A 24108-nucleotide genomic window follows, 5' to 3' on the forward strand; every position below is an offset into this window, starting at 1 on the left:
GATAAAAGACAAAAGTAGCAAAAACTATAACTAGAATAATTAAGAGATACACAAGATTAAAGATGTAAAATGTGATATAAAAAATATAAACACTGCAGAAGAGAGTAAAAATATAGAGCTTTAGAATGTGTTCAACCTTAAGTTGTTAACAACTTAAAATAGACTGTTAAAAATATAGGTTGTTATAATGAAGCTTCATGGTAACCACAAAGCAAAAACCTATAGTAGATACACAAAAGATAATGAGAAAGGAAATTAAGTGCACCACTAAAGAAAGTCATCAAAAAACAAAGAATGATAGAAAGTGAAGAAAGAAATGGGAACTTCAAAACAGGGAGAAAACAAGTAAGAAAATGGTAATGAGTACACACCTATCAATAATTACTTCAAATATAAATGGACTCAATTCTCCAATCAAAAGGCACAGAGTGGCTAAGTGGATTAAATAAAAAATAACCATCTATATGCTGTCTGCAAGAGAACTACTTCAGATAGAAGGACATACACAAATTGAAAATGAAGGGATGAAGAAAGATGTTTCATGGAAATGGAAACCAAAAGGAAGCTAAAGTACCTATACTTATATCAGACAAATAGACTTTAAAACAGAGACCATAATAAGAGATGAAGAAGGGCATTACATAATAATAAAGGAATCAATTCAACAAACATATATAACAATTGTAAATATTTATGCATTCAACATAGGAGCATCTAAATATATAAAGCAAATGTTAACAGACCTAAAGGGAGAAATAGACAGCAATACAATAATAATAGGGGACTTTAATACCCCACTTAACATCACTGGATAGATCATCCAGACAGAAAATCAATGAGGAAACACCATCCTTAAATGATACATTGGATCAGTTGAACTTAACAGATATACACAGAACATTCCATCCAAAAGCAGCATAATACACATTCTTCTCAGGTGCACATGGAACATTCTCCAGGGGAGATCATAGGTTGGGCCACAAAACAAGTCTTAATAAATTTAAGAAGAGTTAAATAATATCAACCTCTTTTCCAACCACAATGGAATGAAACTAGAAGTCAATTACAAGAAGAAAATGGAAAAATTCATGAATATGCAAGCTTAAACAGCATGCTATTAAACAACCAATGGGTCAATGAAGAAGTCAAAGGAGAAATTAAAAAATGTCTTGAGACAAATGAAAATGGAAATGCAGCATACCAAAATTTATGTGATGCAGCAAAAGAAGTTCTAAGAGGTAAGTTCATAGCAATACAGGCCCACTGCAAGAAACAAGAAAAATCTCAAACAATTTAACTTACAGCTAAAAAAACTAGAAAAAGAAGAACAAATGGGGCTCCCCTGGTGGCACAGTGGTTGAGAATCTGCCTGCCAATTCAGGGGACATGGGTTTGAGCCCTGGTCTGGGAAGATCCTACATGCCATGGAGCAATTAAGCCCGTGCGCCACAACTACTGAGCTTGTGCTCTAGAGCCCATGAGCCATAACTACTGAGCCTGCGTGCTGCAACTACTGAAGCCCATGTGCCTAGAGCCTGTGTGCCACTGCAATGAGAAGCCCGTGCACTGCAATGAGGAGTAGCCCCTGCTCACCACAACTAGAGAAAGCCTGCACGCAGCAATGAAGACCCAATGCAGCCAAAAATAAATAAATGAAAAGAAATAAATTAAAAATAAAAGGAGAACAAATGAATCCCAAAGTTAGTAGAGGAAAGAAAATAATAAAGATCAGAGAGGAAATAAATGAAATAGAGACCAAGAAAAAAGAGAAAAGATTAATGAAACAAGAGCTGATTCTTTGAAAATATTTAAAAAAGACTGATAAAGCTTTACCTAGATTCACCAAGAAAGAAGGAGAGAGGGCTCAAATAAATAAAATCAGAAATGAAAGAGGAGATAGTACAAGTGACACCAATGAAATATGAAGGTACATAAGGGAAACTATAAACAATCATAAACCAACAAATTGGATAACCTAAGAAATGGATAAGTTCTTATAAACATACAAGCTTTTAAGTCTGTGTCACGATGAAATAGAAAATCTGAATACAGGCATAAGTTAGAGATACTGCCATTTCGGTTCTAGACCACCACAATAAAGCAAAATTGCAATAAAGCAAATCACACATTTTCTTTTTGTTTTCCAGTGCATATAAAAGTTACGTGTACACTATATTGTAGTCTATTAAATGTGCAATATCATTATGCCTAAAAAAACAATTTACTTACCTTAATTAAAAAATACGTTATAGTTAAAAAATGCTAACCATCATCTGAGCATTCAGCAAATCAAGATAGTAACATCAAAGGTCACTAGTCACAAATTATTATAACAAATATAATAATGAAAAACTTTGAAATATTGTGAGAATTACCAAAATGTGACACAGAGACATGAAGTGAGAAAATACTATAGGAAAAATGGCACTGATAGATTGCCTGATGCAGGATTGCCACAAACCTTCAATTTGTAAAAAAGTGCAATATCTGCAAAACATGATAAAGCAAAGCACAATAAAATGAATTATGCCTGTAACCTGATTACTAAGGATATTGAATCAGTAATCAAAAACCTCCCAATTAGCAGAAGTCCAGGACAAGATGGCTTCACTGGTGAATTCTACCAAACAGTCAATTAGGAATTAATACCAATCTTTCTCAAACTTTACCAAAAAATAGGAAAGGGAATACTTCCAAACTCTTTTTATAAGGCTAGCATTACCTGGATGCCAAAACCAGACAAAGACACATCAAGAAAAGAAAATTACAGGCCAGTGTCCCTGATGAACATAGATGCAAACATCCACAACAAAACATTGGCAAACTGAATTCAACAATACACTGAAAGAATCAAATACCATGATCAAGTGGGATTTATTCCAGGGATGCACGAATGGTTCAACATCTACAAATCAATCAACACGATAAGCCACACTAGCAAAATGAAGGATAAATTCATTATCATTTCATTAGATGCAGAAAAAGCATTTGACAAATTCATATCCATTTATGATTAAAACTCTCAACAAAGTGGGTGGAGAGCAAATATGTCTCAACATAAAAAAGACAAGCCCACAGCTAACATCATACTTAATGGTGGAAAGCTGAAAGTTTTTGTTCTAACATCAGGAACAAGACACGGATGCCCAACCTTGCCACTTTTATTCAACATAGTACTGGAAGTCCTAGCCAGAGCAATTAGGCAAGGAAAAGAAAAGGCATTCAAGTCAGAAAAAAAGTAGTAAAACTGTCTCTATTTGCAAAAGACATGATATTATGTATAGAAAACCCTAAATACTCCAACAAAAAGCTGTTAGAACTAATAAATGAATTCAGTAAAGTTGCAGGATACAAAGTCAATATATAAAATTCTATACACTAATGACAAACTATCAGAAAGAGAAATTAAGAAAACAATCTCATTTACAATTGTATCAAAAAGAATAAAATTCTTAGGAATAAATTTAACTAAGGAGATGAAAGACCTATACACCAAAAACTATGGCACATAGAAGAAAGCAATTAAAGAAGACACAGATGAATGGAAAGATATTCTATGCTTGTGGGTTGGAAGAATTAACATTGTTAAAATATCCAAACTACCTAAAGCAATCTACAGATTCAGTGAAATTCCTATCAAAATTCCAATATCAATTTTTATAGGAATAAAATAATCCTAAAATTTGTATGGAATCACAAAACATTCCAATAGCCAAAGAAATCTTGAGAGAGAAGAATAAAGCTGGAGGCATCAAACTTCCTAATTTCAAACTATATTAAAAGGACATAGTAATTAAAACAGTATGGTTTTGCTGCAAAAACAGATACACAGATCAATGGAATAGAATAGGGAGCCCAGGACTAAACCCATGCATATATGGTCAATTAATTTACAACAAAGGAGGCAAGAATATACAATGGGAAAAGGAGAGTCTGTTTAAAAAATTATGATGGGAAAACTGAACCACTATCTTACACTATACAAAAAAATCAACTCATTAGGGATTAAAGACGTGAACATAAGACCTGGAACCACAAGACTCTTTTAAGAAAACATGGGGCATAAGCTCCTTGACATCAGTTTTGTTGATGATTTTTTGTATTTGACACCAAAAGCAAAGGCAATAAAAGCAGAAATAAATAAGTGGGACTACATCAAACTAAAAAGTTCTGTACAGTAAACGATCAACAAAATGAAAAGGCAACCCATGTAATGGGAGAAAATGTTTGCAAAACATATATCTGATAAGGGGTTAATGCCCCAAATATATTTAAAAACTCATACAACTCAATAGCTAAAGACAACAAACAAAATAAAGTAGGAAAAAACGCACAACCAATTCAATTAAAAAGTGGGCAGCGGATCACAATAGACATTTTCCCAAAGAATACATAAAATAGCCAACAGGTACATGAAAAGATGCTCAGCATCACTAATCATCAGGGAAGTGCAAATCAAAACTGCAATGAGGTATCACCTCACACCTTATAATGGCTCTTATAAAAAAGACACAAAATAATAAATGTTGGCAAGGTTGCAGAGAAAAGGGAACTCTCGTGTACTGTTGGGAAAACGTAAATTGGTGCAGCCAGTATGGAAAATAGTGTGGCGATTCCTCAAAAAATTAAAACTAGAATAACCCTCTCATCCAGCAATTCCAATCTTGGTATTCACTAAAGCAAACAAAAACTCCAACATAGAAAGACATCTGCACCCCCTTGTCATTGCAGCATTATTTACAATAGCCAAGACATGGAAACAACCTAAGTGTTCATCAACAGATGAATGGATAAATAAAATGTGCTATATATACACACATGCACAAACAATGACATATTATTCCACCATAAGAAAGAAGGAAATCCTGCTATTTGAGGCAACATGGGGGCATATGTTAAGTGAAAAAAGTCAAACAGAGAAAGACAAATACTGTATGATTTCACTTATATTCAGAATCCAAAAAAACATACGTATCGATACAGAGAACAGATTGGTGGTTTCCAGAGGTTGAGGATGGGGGTGGGCAAAATTGTTGATTGTGGTCAAATGCTACAGACTTCCAGTTATAAAATAAATAAGTCATGGGTATGTTATGTACAGCATGGTGACCATAGTCAATAATATGGTACTGTATATTTGAAACTTTCTAAGAGTATAGATATTAAATATTCTCATCATAAGAAAAAAATTTCTAACTGTGTGGTAAAGGATGTTAACTAGATATATTTTGCTGATCATTTCACAACATGGGCATATATAAAGTCATTATGTCATATACCTGAAACTAGTATAATGTTATATGTTGATTACAACTAAGTAAATAAATATCTCTTTTTCAGTCACCCTTTGAGACAACTCTAGAGAACCTGTAGGTTCCTAGTCTATCCCCATCTAAAACTGAAAAATGACTAAACTAAGGCTTGGACAATTGAGATATTTCGTTTGAAATCTGTTCCCCATTGACTATGAGACTGTTTTAGGCAGAATTCTAAAATGTCCCTCAAGATTACTGCTTTAGGCAGAATTCTAAAATGTCCCTCAAGATTACTGCTTTCTGTGTACACATTCTGTATAATCCCTAAGAGTATAAACATGATGAGATATTACTCCTGTGATTAGGTTATGCTATGGGGGAGCAGGGGTGGGGGTGACTTTAAGAAAGGAAGTGGGTCTGATCTAATCAGGTGAGCCTTTTAAGAGACAAAGCTCTTCCTGGTGACAGAAGTTGGACATGTGAGAGGGATTTAACAAGAGAGAGATTCTCCGTTGCTGATTTTGAAAATGGGGGTGGGGGACAAATGTCAAGGCATGTGAATAATTCCTAGGAAATATTATCTCCCACCTGACAGCCAGCAAGTAAATGGGGACCTTGGTCCTCCTGTCACAAGGAACTGAACTTTGACAACAACCTGAATAAACTTAGAAGCAGATTCTACCCCAAACTTCCAGACCAGCTTTCAGTCTGACACCTTGATTTTAGCCTTTAGTGAGACCCTGAGCAGAGAACCCAGTCATATGGTGCTCAAACTTCTGACTTACAGAACCTAAGCTAATAAATGAGTGTTGGTATGTAAGCCATTAAGTTAGTAGTAATTTGTTATGTAGCAATAGAAAACTGCTACAAAGGTCTTCGAAAAATTACATAATCATTCTTCTTCTCATCAGTAGAATGAGAGTAATAATAGTATTATGCATTTGTGTTGAGGATTAAATAAAATAATTAAAATATAGCATTTAGTTGAATGTACCATGAATGTTAATTAATTATTGTGTTGTTTTGCGGATTCAATGAAGTGATACCTAAAAAGTCCTCAGCATGGTGCCTGGTACCTAGTAACCACATAACAATGTTATCAATTTATTATTGTTAGAGATGAAAAACTTGACAGGGACTCTCCTTAGACAACTTAGCATTCCCTGTATTCTTTCATTTGAAACCTTTTAATTTTGACCGAAAGTTAGCAGCCAGTGTGCCATGGCCTTAAAGTGAGCCTGTTTTTTTTTCAAGGCACCAAAGGATGGGTTACTAACATCCAATACTTGAGTCTATAAGCAAGAAACTCAGATATTAGAAACTTTCTTCTCCAAGGAAAAGGTTAATTTGGAAACAAGATTGTGCATCATGCATTTTGAGTGGGGATATCTCCATCTGTACTTGGGGTTCATCTATTCTTCGTAAAGATGACTACAACCTGCAATCATATACTGAAAAAGACCCCTCAGATTCTACTTTTATTACTATGACAGGGCGGATGGCACTGTTTTACCATAAACTCAAGGAATGTAACTTAAGGACTTTCCATATCAACAGTATGCTTAGTATCATTTATCAAATCTCTTAAAAAAGATACACAGTAAAGTCTGAATCAGAGAAACATTCTTCCTATTTATTTGTATTTAACCTAGAGAAATCAGGGCATGTCTTTCACGAGGTTGTTGTTCCTAAGAATACAAATATAACAGCTTACTTGAAAGACAAACATGGCTGAATAAATTTGGGTTTCTAGAGTTAGAAAAACTATTACATTAAGACTCATGATTGAGTTCACACTGTCTTTAAAGCAAGCACACATTTCAATGTCACTGTCTGCCACCTTACAATAACAGAAAATATCTGTATAATGGACTACAACATTACATGGTGCATTACAATTAGAAATGTGCTGAAGTGGTGGATTGGTTTATTTATGGTCCATGAAATAAAAGATTCTATGAGCTTCTCATGAAAACTTAATAGTTTAAGGAAATAAAGTATTTGAGCACAACAATTACATTTTAAATGATATGATCACTAGAGAAATTTAGAACAGTCAAAAAAGTTGAAATATGAGTGTTAAGAGAAACCCATTACTAGTTGGCTGGAAGTCTTTATTATTGGAGAGGCAAAGAATGACAGAGAATTATGAAAAACTCATCCTGCCTTCTAGGTTCATATAATTTCTATAACAGAGGAACATTTCTCTTAATTGCTCATAAAATCAAGTCTCTGAAAGTTATGGTGAGAGCAAACAGATTTAAAAACCTTGAATTTTTTTTTTTTTTTCCCTAAAGAAGAACAGAAAAAGATCTTTGGCCGCGTTGCCATAAAACCTGGCAAGCTTGAGCAGCAGCAATTCATGAACTGTTTCTAATAGGTGTCAAAGTTACCCCACAAAAAAATCTCCATGTGTGAGAGCAAATAATTACAGTTCATGAACAACATGTACTTCATTTCCAGATTACAGGTAATTGTATACACATTTAAATTTGTTTATTTTGCATGCATAATCTCATATTCATGAAGATAATTTAATCATTTGTACTTGATGTGTGGGAAAAATTATGGTGTCTAATCATGCTCCCAGATTTCTCAAAGTTTTGCCCTGCTGTGGGAAAAATCTGTCTTACAAGATAAAAAGCTTTCATTTAACTTTCAGTTATATTGAAAATCAAAAGAACAGCAATAGTCAATGACTTTTTTTAGGTGATATATTGTATTTACGATAGAAAAATCCAACAGATCTTATTACATTTGAAAACTTTGCTATGAACTTCTATGTTACTATATCCATAGAAATCTATTCTATTTAATGTCCTAAAGGCTACATTTGTAAAACTGAGCTATATTTCCTCTATTTTTTTATTGCACTAAAAAGGCAAAATTAAATTGTCTTCTTTTTTTTGGTATTAGAGGAAACTTTTCTTTATTAACACATGATATAAAATACACATTTATAAACAGTGATTGTGTTGAAGTTCATATCTTTTAGATTGTTTTGTATTCATGATAGTTGTTCAAAATGTTTCCACAGGAGACTTATATGCTCCTTTAGTACTGATTGCTGGTTGGTTTTCAGAATGGGTTCAGGTTTCCTCCAAACTAACTTAAAAGACACATGAGTTCTGGTAATCCCTTGATTAAACATGCATCATTTGTAATGATTTTCCACATGATTATCCCAAATAGCCATGGAAGAGCACAGAGCTGTGAACATACAATGGAAAGGGGTCAATGTCATAGTACTATCTGCTGGTGATGAAGACTGCACTGCCCATTTGCCTGTAATGTACAATTTCAGGATATGTAATCATCATGTTATTACAGTCTTGATTTCAGAGAGAACAGTGAGGCTACAGCAAGATATCTGGATTTGAATATATAGCTCAAGAAAACAATACTTTTTTAGTACTTAAAAATATTTTAAAGGGATATTGCTGGACAAGTAATGGATTTGAACTAGCCATGCAATAACTTGGATTTTTAAACTTCTTTTTATTCTTTTGGGCTTGATAGCATATAAACAAAATATTATTTTACATCACTGTGACGTCTGGATTAATTAAATGGGGAAGAATCTTCTCTCTGATTTACAGAAAAAAGAAAAGAGAAAGGGAGAAATAATGGAAAGGAAAGATCAGAGGAAAAGGAGGGGGAGGAAATTAGAATTATTTAATTACTTCAAGGCCATTTAAGTGAGCATGTAGAAAACATACACTGCAAAAATCTCATGGCACCGTTAATCTAACACTTATCAACATCTGTAGGGAACATGTTAATGTATGGGAAGTCAGCCAATCACTGTGCCTCATCATGTGAGGCAGTGGCCTTAGGCAAGTCTTCTAGGGACCGCATATCTGTAGTTAAAGGAAGATGTCTTTTACACTAGTGGATTGGAGGTTAAAAAAAAAAAAAAAAAAAAAAAATATATATATATATATATATATATATACCACTGTTTTATGATAATAAACTTTCAGTAAGTGCTTCAAGGACCAGTGACTTTGCAATGACATCATTCCTATACTTAAGATATCCAGTACTTACTTTTAGGTGTAGGTTTTCTTTAGAGAATGCTGAAATCTCTGCCCAGACTCAGTAAAATGCTCCATCACTTGCATTATTAAGCACACAACTGAAAAACAAGAAGGGGTGTGTAGACATAATTTAGATGGTAAAAATGATAGCCAAGAATTTGAGTTGACACACAACTTTAAAATATTAGGTAAATTAGATCATTTGATTTAAAATTCAACCTGCCCCATTTCCTCTACTCAGATTCCTGATTTCTCTTCTCCTACTAGATATTTTATATAAAAATACAGTTTACTTCATCTATGGCTTATTGCCCATCTTTTCAGCTAGAATGTATATTCCTGAAGTTTTTATTTGTGCAGTGATGTGTATGTGTGGGCAGAGTGACTCAATGTTTCATGGATGCTAGAATCAGATTATGGTGAGCAGAGTGGTAATGACTGGGTATGCCATGCCATTTTAGTACTGTTTCTTAATGAGACTTAGTTCCCCCTGAGTATACTGTATATCGTAAAGTCACTCTCTAAAATTTTATTTTTCAACAATGTGAACCCTATGTTCACCATTGTGCATTTAGTTCGAGACAGTGCCTAATAGTTCCTCAATAAATACTTATTAAATCAGTAAATAAACCAAATACTGTAGTAAGACTGTCAAAAGGAAACATAGGATTGATTAAACAAAAACTGTAAAACTGTGAGTTTAATAATTCACAGAAAAGAGAAATAAGAGTGGTTTAGAAAGCCCTCATGAAAGAAGAAAAATTTTTCAAGAATAGGGATTCTATAAATCTTTATATACACTTCTGTAATTTTTTTGGCCTTATCCCTGAATAACTCATATTATTATTTACTGAGAACTTTTCTTTAATTGATCCTAATTTTTATTTAAGTAAATGTATATAAAATCAGTTTTACAACTGGAGGACTGGTATCACTTCTTTTAATATAAGTTAAGAATAAAATGGGCATACATGGTAAAAAAGTGCATTTACTAAGTTCTAGCTAGACACTGTTTCGTTCAAAGATCCTGAGCTTGAAGCAGATTAGCAAGTGTTAGAGATATGTTAAAAATAAGCTAAGGTCAAATTTGACATTAGTCAGAAAGACTGAAAAGAGCATCATGCTGTGAGCGAATGCTCTATAATTTCAATTCCTTGTACCACATATAAGCACCACCTGTGCAACCTCAAATCATCTTACATTCCATAGACGGTGCATGCCCACACTTCAGGAAAGGTCTACTAAGCAGCTACTGACAAGACTGTGAAGTACCATGCAAAGATGAAGAACAGGAAACTTTTACTGACATCCTATTATATGTCAAACATTCTGCAAAGTAATGAACATTTGTTCTATAATCCTTCTCTGACTCTATGGTATCTCCTGATGTGCATAATACCTCTACAGAGTCTCTGTAATTGAATATGATAGAAACAGTGGGTCAAGATTATATTTTATAATTATAATTTATAATTATTTCCTAATTTAATCTCTATTTTTAATAGATTGCATATTGACATCGTACAAAATTCAAAATCCAAATGTTTTCCATGAATGTCATTCCACAATGGCATATAATAAAATTCTCCCTTCCCTCCCTGTCTCCCAGTCATTCAATTTGCCCCTAAATATTAGCAACAGTTTTAAACAGATGGTAGCTTACAGTATACATTGTTCTATAAATTGCTTTATTCAGTTAACAATATATCTTAAGAATACTCTCAGGGAAAAAAGAAATTTTAGTTAAGAAAAGTGCTTTAGGGACTTCCCTGGTGGCACAGTGGTTAAGAATCCACCTGTCAATGCAGGGGACACGGGTTCGATTCCACATGCTGCAGAGCATGTCCAGGAGGATCCTACATGCCACGGAGCAACTAAGACCGTGGGCCACAACTACTGAGCACGCTCTCTAGAGCCTGCAAGCCACAGCTACTGAGCCTGTGTGCCACAACTACTGAAGCCCGAGTGCCTAGAGCCTGTGCTCTGCAGCAAAAGAAGCCACTGCAATGAGAAGCCCGTGCACTACAATGAAGAGTAGCCCCCGCTCTCTGCACCTAGAGAAAGCCCGCGTGCAGCAACGAAGACTCAACGCAGCCAAAAATCAATCAATCAATAAATTTATTAAAAAAAAAAAAAGCGCTTTAGTGAAAGTAGGATAGGCTACTTAATGACAAAGGAACCCCCCATAATCATTAGCTTAAAAAACAAAGAAGTTATCTCTCATTCAAGAACAGTCCAAAGTGAGCCATCCTAGTGAATTAGTAGCTCTGTGCCACAGAGGCTGGCTGTAACTATGCCATCATATATACATGACTTCCAAGGTCATCCTGATCAGTCCCATTCTAAAGGGTAAGGGATAAAGAGTGAAAGCCAATGGTCAGAGCTTTTCTCTTAATCAAATAAAACAGAGATTACAAATATCCCTTCCATTCACATGCTAATGATAGAGCTTAATCACTTGACCACAGCTAGAAGAAAGAATGGCTGGGAAAAGCAATCCCAGCTGGGCCACCATGTCTCAGTTTTAACTCTATTACTATGTTAGGAGGAAGAATGGATTTTGGTGAACAGCTTGCAAGATACATAATAAATTTATATTTATTGAATAAATAAAGAAATTTCACCCATAATTTCAGAAATATTTAAATTATTTCTATGATACCTTAGATATATAATTAGGTAAGGTTAACTGAGGTTCATCTGAAAAGTTTCAACAAGGATACACAGGCATGTAATTCCTGTTATGATATTAAACATTTCCATCATCCAAAAAAGTTTCCACATCCCCCTTGTAGTCATTCCTCTTCCTTGACCCCTACCTCTGACAAGTCATATACTTTGTGTCACAATAGTTTGGCAATTTTTAAGCATTTCATTTAATGGAATTGTGTAGTATCTTGTCTTTTGTGTCTGGCTTCTTTCACTTAGAAAGATGCTTTTGATATTCATCCACATTTTACAGTGTCTCACCAACTTGTTCCTTTTTATTGCTAGCTAAGATTCAATACTTTATCGTAATGCAATAATTTATAGTATGCACTACAGTTTTTTTATCCATTTACCAGTTGATGAGCTTTTGAGTTTTCCCAGTGTTTGTTGTTATTGTGGTAAGAACATTTAACATGAAATCTAGCCCCTTAACAAAACTTTCAGTGTACAATAAAATATTGTTGACTATAGACATGATGTTATATAGCATGCCTCTAGACCTTATTCATCCTGCATAACTGAAAATTTATACCCAATGAATATCAACTCCATATTTCCCCTTTCCCTCAGCCCCTGTAAACCACCATTCTACTCTCTGCTTCTATGATTTGACTATTTTCGATTCCTCATATAAGTGAAAACATGCAATGTTTGTCCTTCTGTGACTGGCTTATTTTACTTAGCATAATCTCAAGTTTCATTCATGTTGTCACATATGGTAGGATTGTTTAAAGTTTTTGATATTCTGAACAAAGCTGCTAGGAAAATCTGAACACAAGTGTTTTTGTGATGTATGTTTTCATTTCTTTTGGGTAAATATCTAAGATGGTGATTGCTCAGTCATATGGTAAGTGTATGTTTACTTTAAGCTGTTTTGAAAGTGGCTCTTCTGTTTTTCAATCTGCCCATCGATATGTGTGAGTTTCAGTTGTTCCACATCTTTATCAACACTTTTTCCCCCTCCTTTTTAATTTTAGCCATTTTAGTGGGTGTGTAATTGTTGTTTTAATGTGCATTTCCTTAATTACTAATATTCAGCATCTTTTAATGTGCTTATTTGCCATCAGTATCTCTTCTTTGATAAACTGACTCTTCAAATCTTGTGCCCTCTTGTAATTTTTAGAAGATAAACTTTTAAGTGTAAAAAATAAAAATAATACCAAGTATTAATAGGATATTAAATCCTCTTGAAATTCATTATTAAGAACAGGATCCCATGTAACTGTAAGAATAAATTCTAGCTAAATTTTGGACTTTCTAATGATAGATATTACAAATAAGTATTAACTGATAGCCTAAGCAGAACATATTTGGAAATATGACATACCAAAACTTATGGGATGTAGTAAAAGCAGTACTAAGAGGGAAGTTCATAGTGATAAAGCTTACATTAAGAAGAAGAAAGATCTCAAATAAACAACCTAAATTTAAACATCAAGGAACTGGAAAAAAGAAAGAACTAAGCCCAAAGTTAGCAGAAGGAAGGAAATAACAAAGGTCAGAGAGGAAATAAATGAAATAAAGAATAAAAAGACATTAGAGAAGATCAATGAAACTAAGATATGGTTTTTTTGAAAAGAAAAATAAAATAAACAAAACTTTAGCTATACTTGCCAAAAAAAAAAAAAAAAAAGAGAGAGGACTCAAATAAAATTAGAAATAAAAGAGGAGGCATAACAACTAATGCAACACAAATACAAAGGATCATAAGAAACTGCTATGAACATTAAACACCAACAAATTGGAAAACCTAGAAGAAATGGATTAATTCCAGAAACATAAAACTTACAAAGACTGGATCATGAAGAAATAAACATCTGAATAGACCAATTACTGGTAAGGAGATTGAAACATTCCAACAGAGAAAAGCCCAGGACCAGATGGTTCCTGTGAATTTTCACTGGTGAATTCTACCAAACATTTAAAGAAGAATTAATACCAATTTTCTCAACTCTCCCAAATATAATAACAAAAAAAAAGAAAAAAGAAAAAAAAAAGAAGATGAGGAAACATTTCCAAACTCATCTACAAGGCCAGCATTACCCTGATACCAAAACCAGACAAGGATACTACAAGAAGAGACAATTTACAGGCCAATATCCCTGTTGAACATAGATGCAAAAATCCTTAACAAAATGTTAGCAAACCAAATTTAACAATACAGTCAAAGGATCATGTACCATGATCAAGTACGATTTATTCCAGGGATGCAAGGATGGTTCAACAATTGCATAATCAATGTGATATACCACATTAACAAAATGAAGGATAAAAATTATATGATCATCTCAATAGAAGCAAAAAAAAAAGCATATGACAAAATATGACACCCATTCATGATAAAAGCTCTCAAAAAAGTGGCTATAGAGAGAACATACCTCAACATAATAAAGGCCATATGTGATAAGCCCACAGCTAACATCATACTCAATAGTGAAAAATGAAAGCTTTTCCTAAGATGAGGTGCAAGGATGCCCACTCTTGCCACTTTTATTTAACATAGTGCTGGAAGTCCTAGCCAGGGAAATTAGTCAAGGTAAAGAAATAAAAGACATCCAAATCAGAAAGGAAGAATAAAACTGTCTCTATTTGCAGATGACATTATGTTATAGAAAGAAAATCCTAATCACTCCACCAAAACACTGTTAGAACTAATCAATGAATTCAGAAAAACTGCAGGATACAAAAATCAATATACAAAAATCAGTTGTGTTTCTATGTGGAATCTAAAAAATAAAACAAACTAGTGAATATAACGAGAAAGAAACAGACTCACAGATATAGAGAACAAACTAGTGGTTACCAGTGGGGACAGGAAAATGGGGGGAAGGGCAAGATAGGGATAGGGGATTGAGGTACAAACTACTATGTATAAATAAAAAAGCAACAAGGATATATTGTACAGCACAGGGAACATAGCCAACATTTTCTAATAACTATGAATGGAGGATAATCTATAAAATTTTTGAATCACTATGTTATACACCTGAAAATAATAAAATATAGTTAATCAGCTATACTTCAATACAAAATAAATAGGAGGCATGAGAGAGCTGAGAGTCAACTGTGTGTGTTGCCCAACTGTTGAAACTAAGAAGTGCTGGTCACCACCACTGACTTCTGCAGCAACTAGGACTGACTCTAGAAAAAAAAAAAAAAGTTGTATCTCTATATGCTAACAACAAACTATCAGAAAACAATCTCGTTTACAACTGTATCAAAAAGAATAAAATATCTAGGAATAAATTTAACCAAGGAGGTGAAAGACTTGTACACTGAAAACTATAAGACATTGACGAAAGAAACTGAAGATGACACATATGAATGAAAAGATATCCTGTCCTCATGGATTGAGAGAATTAGTACTGTTAAAATGTTCATACTACCCAAAGAAATTTACAAATTAAATGCAATTCCTATCAAAATTCCAATGGCATTTTTCACAGAACTAGAACAAACAACCCTAAAATTCGTATGGGACCACAAAAGTCATTGAATAGCCAAAGCAATCTTAAGAAAGAACAAAGCTGGAGGCATCATGCTTTGATTTCAAACTATATTACAAGGCTATAACAGAGGAGTATGGCACTGGCATAAAAACAGACAAATAGATCAGTTTAACAATAGAGAACCTGGACATAAACTCATGCTCATATGGTCAATTAATCTACAACAAAGGTGCCAAGACTATACAATGGGAAAAACCTCATCTCTTTAATAAATGGTTTTGGGAAAACTGGACAGCCACATGCAAAAGAATATAATTGGACTCCTATCTTACACTATACACCAATATCAACTCAAAATGGATTAAGACTTGAACGTAAGACCTTAAACCATAAAACTCCTAGAAGAAAACTTAGGTTTTAAGCTCTCTTATATTGTTTTTGGCAATGATTTTTTGGATTTGACACCAAAAGCTATAGTAACAAAAGCAAAAATAAACAAGTAGGACTGCATCAAACTAAATAGCTGCTGCACAGCAAAGTAAACCATCAACAAAATAAAAAGGCAACCTATGGATTGGGAGAAAATATTTGCAAATCATATAGCTGATAAGGGGGTAATAACCAATATATATATAAAGTTCGTACAACTCAATGGCAAAAGAAACCAAACAATCCAATTAAAAAATGGGCAGAGGATCCAAATAGAATTTTTTCCAAAGACATACAAATAACTAAAATGTACATGAAAAGATGGTCAGCATCACTAATAATCAGGAAAAGGCACATCAAAACCACAATGAGATATTATGTAACACTTGTTAGAATGGCTCTATCGAAAAAGACCAGATAACAAACGTTGATGAAGATGTGGAGAAAAGGGAACTCTCGTGTGCTGTTGGTGGGAATGTAAATTGATGCAGCCGCTGCGGAAAACAATATGTAGGTTCTTCTAGAAGTTAAAAATAGAACTATCATATTCCCCAGCAATTCCACTTCTGGGTATGTATCCAAAGGAAATGAAATCAATATCATGAAGAGATAACTGCAATCTATGTCTGTTGCAGTATTATTCACAACAGTCAAGATATGGAAACAACCTAAGTGTCTGTCAACAGATGATGGATAAAGATGATGTGATATATGTGTGTGTGTGTATATACATATACACATCTCTATACACAATGGAATATTATTCAGCTATGAGAAAGAAATTCTGTCATTTGCAACAACATGGATGGACTTTGAGTGCATTATGCTAAGTGAAAAAAATCAGAAAGACAAATACTGCAAGATATGACATTTATAGCATCATACAAAAAGTCAAATTCAGAAACAGAGAGTAGAAAACTTGTTGCAGAGAGGTAGAGGAAATTGGGAGAGGCTGGTAAAAGACTGCAAACCTTCAGCTATCAGATTAATACGGTCTGAGGATCTAATGTAAAACATGGTGAGTATAGTTGATAACACTCTACCTTATAATTGAATTTTTTTTTAAAAGTAGAACTTAAATGTTCTCATCAAAAAAGAAAAGATAAATATGTTATGGATGTGTTAATTAACTAGATTGTGAGAATCTTTCATCAGGTATATGTGTATCAAATCACAATGCAGTTTAAATCTTATAATTTTGTCAATATACCACAATAAAGCCAAAAAAATGTTTGTTATATGTTAAACATATTTTTAACACTAATAATTGCTAAACTTTCGTAAATCAGTTTTCACCATGATGCTAAGGATTTTGTTTGACCTTCCATGATTTCACACTAAAAAGGCCTCTCTGGTTAATGACATGGGCATTAGTCCCCAAATGCCTGAGGCTGTCACTCACTCGATATTTTCGTGAATGGAATACCTAACATTCAGTAGCTCTTACTAAGAATGATAGATTTGGGTATAGTTTACCACTGCAATCCCTCTACTTTATTTTAAATGTTTTAAAATGTTTATTTTAAATTTTATTTTATATATTTTATGGTATGACAACCATTCTTAGATATATTGAATAGGAACTAAAAGGCTAGTATACTTTTCCACATGCATATGTGAAATACTCATGTCATATTTGAACAATGATTAAAAAGCTTACACTCATTCTGGACAGATAATTCAATAAGCTAGTCAAAATCACATATTAGTTTTTTTCTATCTTAGAAATTATTGAAAGAAAATTTTAGAGCATACTTTTAGGAAAAAGCCATTCTGTATATATTTAATAATATTGAGGACATAGTCATGCCTTTATTCTAGCTATCTGAGGGTTTTGGATACATTTAAATCTCTACTTGTCTATTGGAAGGCCACTAATGTGAAACGATTTTTAAACAATCAGAAAAAAAGGCAGAGCAAAGATTCCAAATAAAGTGTTCAACTACATGATCCAAATTCCAGATTGTCATCTAATTAGCCAGATAATCTCAGATAAACCAATTTATCTGGATTCAGTTTCTTTATTTGTAAATGATAGTTTTGGATTAGACAATCTTTAAGGAGACATTCAATTCTAAAATCCCATAGTTAAAAGTACATCTTTTAAGACAAGTATATTTTAGAAATTTATGTTTTGCTTTTACCATTGATTTTCTTTTCTTTGTATTATCTTGTTCTACTATAAAGTTTTCAGAAATTATATGTATTTCCCTTTAATTCTAGAGAACATGGCCACCACTATCTCAAATAATACCACAATATACAACCTTGTTCATCTTGATCTTGTTAGTACTGGAGAAGTTTTTCATGAATGCCCTGCTAACAAGGGCAAGATCATAATTTTAATTTTTGTTCCATTATTTCATATTTTAATATTGAATCCACTGTTCCATATCACTTCTGATATCTGTACATATTTCAGTGATCATTTGGTTGAGTGTGGGTAGTTTATATGCGCCATTAAGAAGCAATAACCATACTTTCCATTTAGTCCCTCAATCTGGGTCTGTCTGATGTTTCACTATGGTCAGATTCAGATTATATATTTTTGGCAGAAATACTGTGGAAGTGATTCTATGTTCTTTCTAGTGTATCATGTCAGAGTATCCTAGTGTTAGTTTGTCCTATTATTGGTGACACCTGTTAACTTTGATTACTTGACTGTTTTTCTGAGATTCATCCCTTCTAAAGTTATTATATTTATTTTTTAAGTAATAACTAATTCATGGAAGAATACTTTGTGATATGTAAATTTCCTTACCAAACTTTTCTCACTTATTTTATCAATCATCAATTTCTGTCTAAATCAATAATATCTATTATGGTCACAAAATGATGATTTTCTAACTTTATATTCTTTTCCCCCCACTTATTTATATATTTGTTTACTTATTTACATTAGTATAGACTCATAAATTTTTATTTCATGAAAGCTCTGTTATTCTCATTTATTCATTTTCATGAAATTGTCCCAAATTTGCCCAGTGAGAGCCACTTCAAGCTGGCTTCAGTGTCTTTTTGACATATTCTCATTATATTATTTAACAATTCTTTCCTTTACATCACGACAAGATGCTCCAGGCTCATTTTGTACTCTCTCTGCCATAGCCCTGGACTCAGCCACTTCTCTAAGGTGCCCCAGCTTCCTTTAGTAGCCTATGGTATATAATAAGTGATATCTAAGAACTAGGTTTGCTCATCGCAACAGTGGTAGCTTTACTTCTAGGACATTTCAGTAGGAAGAACTACTAAATATGCATATATTTAAATCTTCCTATCTCTAGCTATAATTTTATTTCTATTTCTCTATTTTAAAAATATGCATTTGTACTGCTATATTCAATTTTCATTTATTATAACAGAGTTCGCTCTTGTCTTCTCCCTTTTCATATTTCTAACTCCTTTCTCCACAGGCAGAAATATGGCTTTCATTATTCTCAATATATTTACTCATATGCTCAATCCTAAAATTCATAAATAGTAAGTTTAGAATTGCTAACTCATACCACTGTGAACTGGGCTCCTTTTAAACCCTAACCCCACAGTGGTCTTTAATTCAAAGAATCACAAAAAAATTATATATGCAGCACAATCTTTTTCTCACTGTTCTAAATGTGTAGAAAATCTGTCCATTCACGCTTCTCTTTTATTGCTAATAATCGTCTCTGAAAAGGTGCCATTTGGTTTAGGAAAAGGGTATATATATTTGTTATCTGTGTTCAAGTATGTCTTTCATTTTGTTAGACAATGACCGATGCTATATGAGTATCATTAAAAACATTAGTGACACTTTTTTGGTCACATATACGAAATGACTAAATAGTATTCAAAGCTTATAATTCATCAGATATAAGCATAGTGCATACTCCTGGGCAATTACTGTATATCCTCAATGTCAGCACAGCTTATGTGTCTCTCTATTGTTGCACATAATTTTTTGAAGACCTAATTTAGATTAAAGCTTTATTATGTTGGAAGGCAGTAGGAGAAGGCAGCCTTAGTATTATTTAAACCTGATAGCTATGAATTTCAATATTAATCTCTAGGCAGGCGCTCTTTCCTTACCTACAAATAAAAGCTAACAATTCACTAATGTACAAAACATGACAATGGTCACAGCCTAGGGCTCCATCTATTAAGATATAATAAGGCCCTGACATACTCTCTGCACAAAACTTCACACAACCTGTGACCCTTGATTGGGAAACTACTTCTGTGATGTCTTATTTGCCCCTCACTATGATTGGGCTAAACAATTCATGAAATAAGTGTCTATTTCCCCCAAGCATACATTCTTCCCTCAAATCCACATCAGACTAGCTTTTCTCTCACTCAGCAAGTTGTTTATTTCTAGTTGCTGTGGAATTTAAATCAAAACAGCCCACAGAATTATTTCTGTCTCATATGGGGCCATACCACAGAGTAGAAGCAGCTTTATTGAGAGGACAAGACTCATATATTCGGCCAAGTAACATTTAAATCATTTTTAGGCAAATGTTTCAGCTGAGGTTAAGTAGACAAAGATTTTTTTATGACTGATGGGTGGGACTTAGGCTGTAAATTGGATAGGACTTGGAGAGTGAGGAGGGGCCAAGAGGGCGCTCTAGGTAGAGGGGTTATTGTGGGTAAGGGCAGAGGAGAAGATCCAGCTGAACTTCTGACTTTGTATTTCCCTCAGGCAGCACAAATTCAGTATGTCCCAAACTGAATGTATTCTCCTCACCGCCCAAGTCTGTTTCTCCTCCACTCTCCCATGTCTGTGAATCCAACATTGACCCTGAGGTCTATGTCAGGAAACATCATCCTAGCCAAAATGATTTCATTTCTGTTACCTCCCACCTCCCATATTCTATCATCCAGACAACTAAGTCAATTATATAGTCTGAAGGAATCTTCACACTTTCTTTCTTGGCATGGCTCTACAAATACATCCATGTTTTCTCTCTAGCCTCATCTCTCACCATTACTCTTTCTGCCTTGTCTATACAGAACTAGAGCTACGACTTGTTTCATACATTCTCTCCATTTCAAACCTTTGCAGCTGATTCTCTTTGACTTTCAGGACTCAGCTCATGCATTTTATCAGCTGTGAGAAGCATGTCCTTCCTCTTCATTACCACATTTTGATTCATTACATTCCTCAGTACATTCTATCGCAGTCATCTGATTACTTCTTGGGCTTCCCAGCCGTCCCATGAACATTTGCAAGTCTTACTTGTCTTAGCATCCCCTGGGAAACTGGCATAAGACAGGTATTGACTAAAGACTTTTCCCATCGAAAAAATGAATGAACTTATGGATGTTGGGGAAGAATAAATAGTTCAAGCTGTTTGGAGTCCAGGAATTGTGCTAGGCAAGTTATGGATGGGATATACATGTGAAAGGATTGTGTAGAGTCTTAGGATTTTATGTTGCAGATCTTAAGGTGTCACTGAAGTTTTTACAGAGGAAAACTGACTTAATAAAAGCAGTGCACTTGGAAGATGAATCATGGTAACAGCAATGCCTGGAGGAAAGGATACTAGTGTTAGGAGACTAGCCAGGAGGCCAGGTCAATAATTTAAGTGCAAGAAAACAAAGGCCTCCGATGTGGTGGTAGCAGGAATAAAAGTTTGAGTATGTCTATAAAGTAAACAAAGTTTTTTTTAGTGTTTATTAAGATTTGAAAAGGAAAAAGATAAACTGGAAATTTTTTTCTTTGCATATGTTAGTCAAGTCTTTTGTAAAACTCGAAGACAGTCATACAAATTAGAAAAACAACTTATACAAATAGACTAAACAGATGAGAAAAGAACTCACAGAAAAGGAATAAACATAAGAAAAAAATTCAACCTCATTAGTAATCCAAATAATAAAAATCCTGATAGTTCTTTGGCCATAATCCTAAAACATGGCAAGTAACAAAGCAGACTGGAGGTTAAACTCATCTTAGTTGCTCAGTGACACTTTGCACTGGTAGCCCTTGCCTCTAGGAATTCAGACAATGGATGACAGTGGCACAGTTTGAAAGACAGCCAATCAACAATCACACTCCTGTAACCATGCTTCCACAGCTGAAAGCCATCTAACCCTCTCATCTCTGACAGCCTTCCAGTTCCTCAACTCCACACTTCTCAAAGTTGTATCTATAAGGTCAGCTCTGAGACACTGTGACTTATAAGTACATCTCACCCATGCACAAACAAGCAATAAAGCCAGCTTCTTTTGATTTTAAATAAATGTTTTCTTCTTTCAATGGATGAGCAATTCTCTCTAATGCACTTCAGGTGAGAGGGTAAATTGTCAGCTTTTCTGTAAAGAGATTTACTAATTCATTAAGAGATTTTGAAAGTTTGAATTCTTTCACGCAATAGTTTGATTCTAGGAAAATATCTTAAGAAGACAATCAGAAATGAAGTATTAATTATAGGGATATTCATTGCTAGATTATTTTGATTAGTGAAAAATTTTAAATGGCTTCAGTGACCAATAATAGGAAAATGGTTGAATAAATTACAGAATATTACTTGAATGAGGTATTATATAGATACTAAACAATGTCTTCAGACTTTTTAGTAACATTGGAGCATGCTCATGTAATAAATAATTGGAGAGGATTTCAAGATGTTTGTGCAATGTGATTATAGATGTGGACATGTGTGACTGTTAAGTACCCCAAGGTTTCCATGGTTACCACTCATTGGTGGAATTACACATTAATTTTTATTTTAATAATCCTACATATTATCCGAATCTTTTCACAAGTATTTACTTAATATCATAAAAATACTTACTTAAAAAGATTACAGAAGATTCTTATTTTAAAAGTTTCTGGTTTCTGGTTCCTCAAGTAAGGAGCTTAGAAGTTGCCCCTCCATTCTAAAAAGTAAAAAGCTGAACAGGTTGAAAAATTAACAACTCTTCTTGGATCCATAAGAGAGGAGAAGACACAGAGGAAACCATTGTCTCCAAGATTGCAGAAACAGACAAGGGAATACAGGGAGTCAAAACTTACCAGAGCAGAGAGTCATGATTGGAAATACCGCTGGAACCAGTGCCCAGGTAGGAAAAACAGAACCGTAATTGACGAATTGCTGGAGGCTCAGTGCAGACAACTCTGAGAGTTAAAAACTCCAAGGGAATTCAGTCATGGAGGGTACCCACAATACTGTGACATTTACCCCCAGGAATCTGACCAGATTCCCACAGTATACATTGGAGAGAAATCCGCTTGGTCTTCCTTCAGGGGGAGAGGGAAAGGAGCCATTTTAAAATACACCAGAACAATGAGAGAAAAAACTCGACTCTTCTTATTAAGGCCTGTCCTCAGGGGAAACTAGTTAAAGTGATCCTACACTTAATCTAACTGGCCTGGGGAAGGGAAATAGCCAACTCCAGCTGGCTCTAATCTTCCATGAGAGAGAAGTGAAATACCCAATTCCAGCCCGGTCTAGCCTTCCTATTCCACCTAAGGAAGGAGGGAAAAAAAGAAAACTTAAGAAACATTTGTGAGGTTCACAGTCCAGAGGCATAAGCTCGCTAAAATACTGAAACTTAAACATAGAACTACAGAATGCTTCCCCTCCCCTGACACCTCACCACCTCCTTATTAAAGGCCTATTTACAGCAGTTCCTTTTACTTTTACATCATGTCCAGATATAAAGAAAAATTACAGGGCATACCAAAAGGCAAAAAACACAATTCAAGAGACACAGCAAGCATCAGGACCAGCCATGGCAGGGATGTTAAAATTATCAGACTAAGAATTAAATAAAAACTATAATTAATATGCTAAGGGCTCTAATGAATAGATACCAGGAAAGAATAGATGGGCAGTGTAAGCAGAGAGATGGAAATCCTAAGAACCAAAAAGAAATGCTAGAGATCAAAAACACTGTGACAGAAATGAAGAATGCCTTTGATGGGTTTATTAGTAGACTAAACACAGCTGAGGAAAGAATCTCTGAGCTACAAGATCTATCAATAGAATCCTTGAAAACCAAAAAGGAAAGAGAACAAAGACTGAAAAAAAAAAAAAAAACCCAGAAAATCCAAGGTGTAACATATATGCAGTAGAATACTAGAAGAGAAAAAGGGACAGATAAAAATATTTGAGCCAATAATGACTGAGAAGTTCACCAAATTAATGTCAGACACCAAACCACAAATCCAGGAGTCTCAGAGACTACCAAGACAGATAAATGTCAAAAACCCCCCAATACTTATCATTTTCAAATTATAGGAAA

The 24108-nt window shown here is 34.1% G+C and overlaps 1 long non-coding RNA gene across 1 annotated transcript in view; it reads right to left on the reverse strand.

Moving 5' to 3' along the window:
* Nucleotides 1-1554: 1554 nt before the first annotated feature.
* LOC309629945 overlaps nucleotides 1555-24108 on the reverse strand; it is a 379704-nt gene continuing 357150 nt past the window's right edge. The window contains exon 4 of the long non-coding RNA XR_014245314.1: nucleotides 1555-9393. This is a non-coding gene — a long non-coding RNA (uncharacterized lncRNA). The remainder of the gene's footprint in view (nucleotides 9394-24108) is intronic.

Source organism: Balaenoptera borealis, assembly GCF_965194805.1.
Source record: "Balaenoptera borealis genome assembly, chromosome: 5".
In the NCBI taxonomy this organism is placed as follows: Eukaryota; Metazoa; Chordata; class Mammalia; order Artiodactyla; family Balaenopteridae; genus Balaenoptera; species Balaenoptera borealis.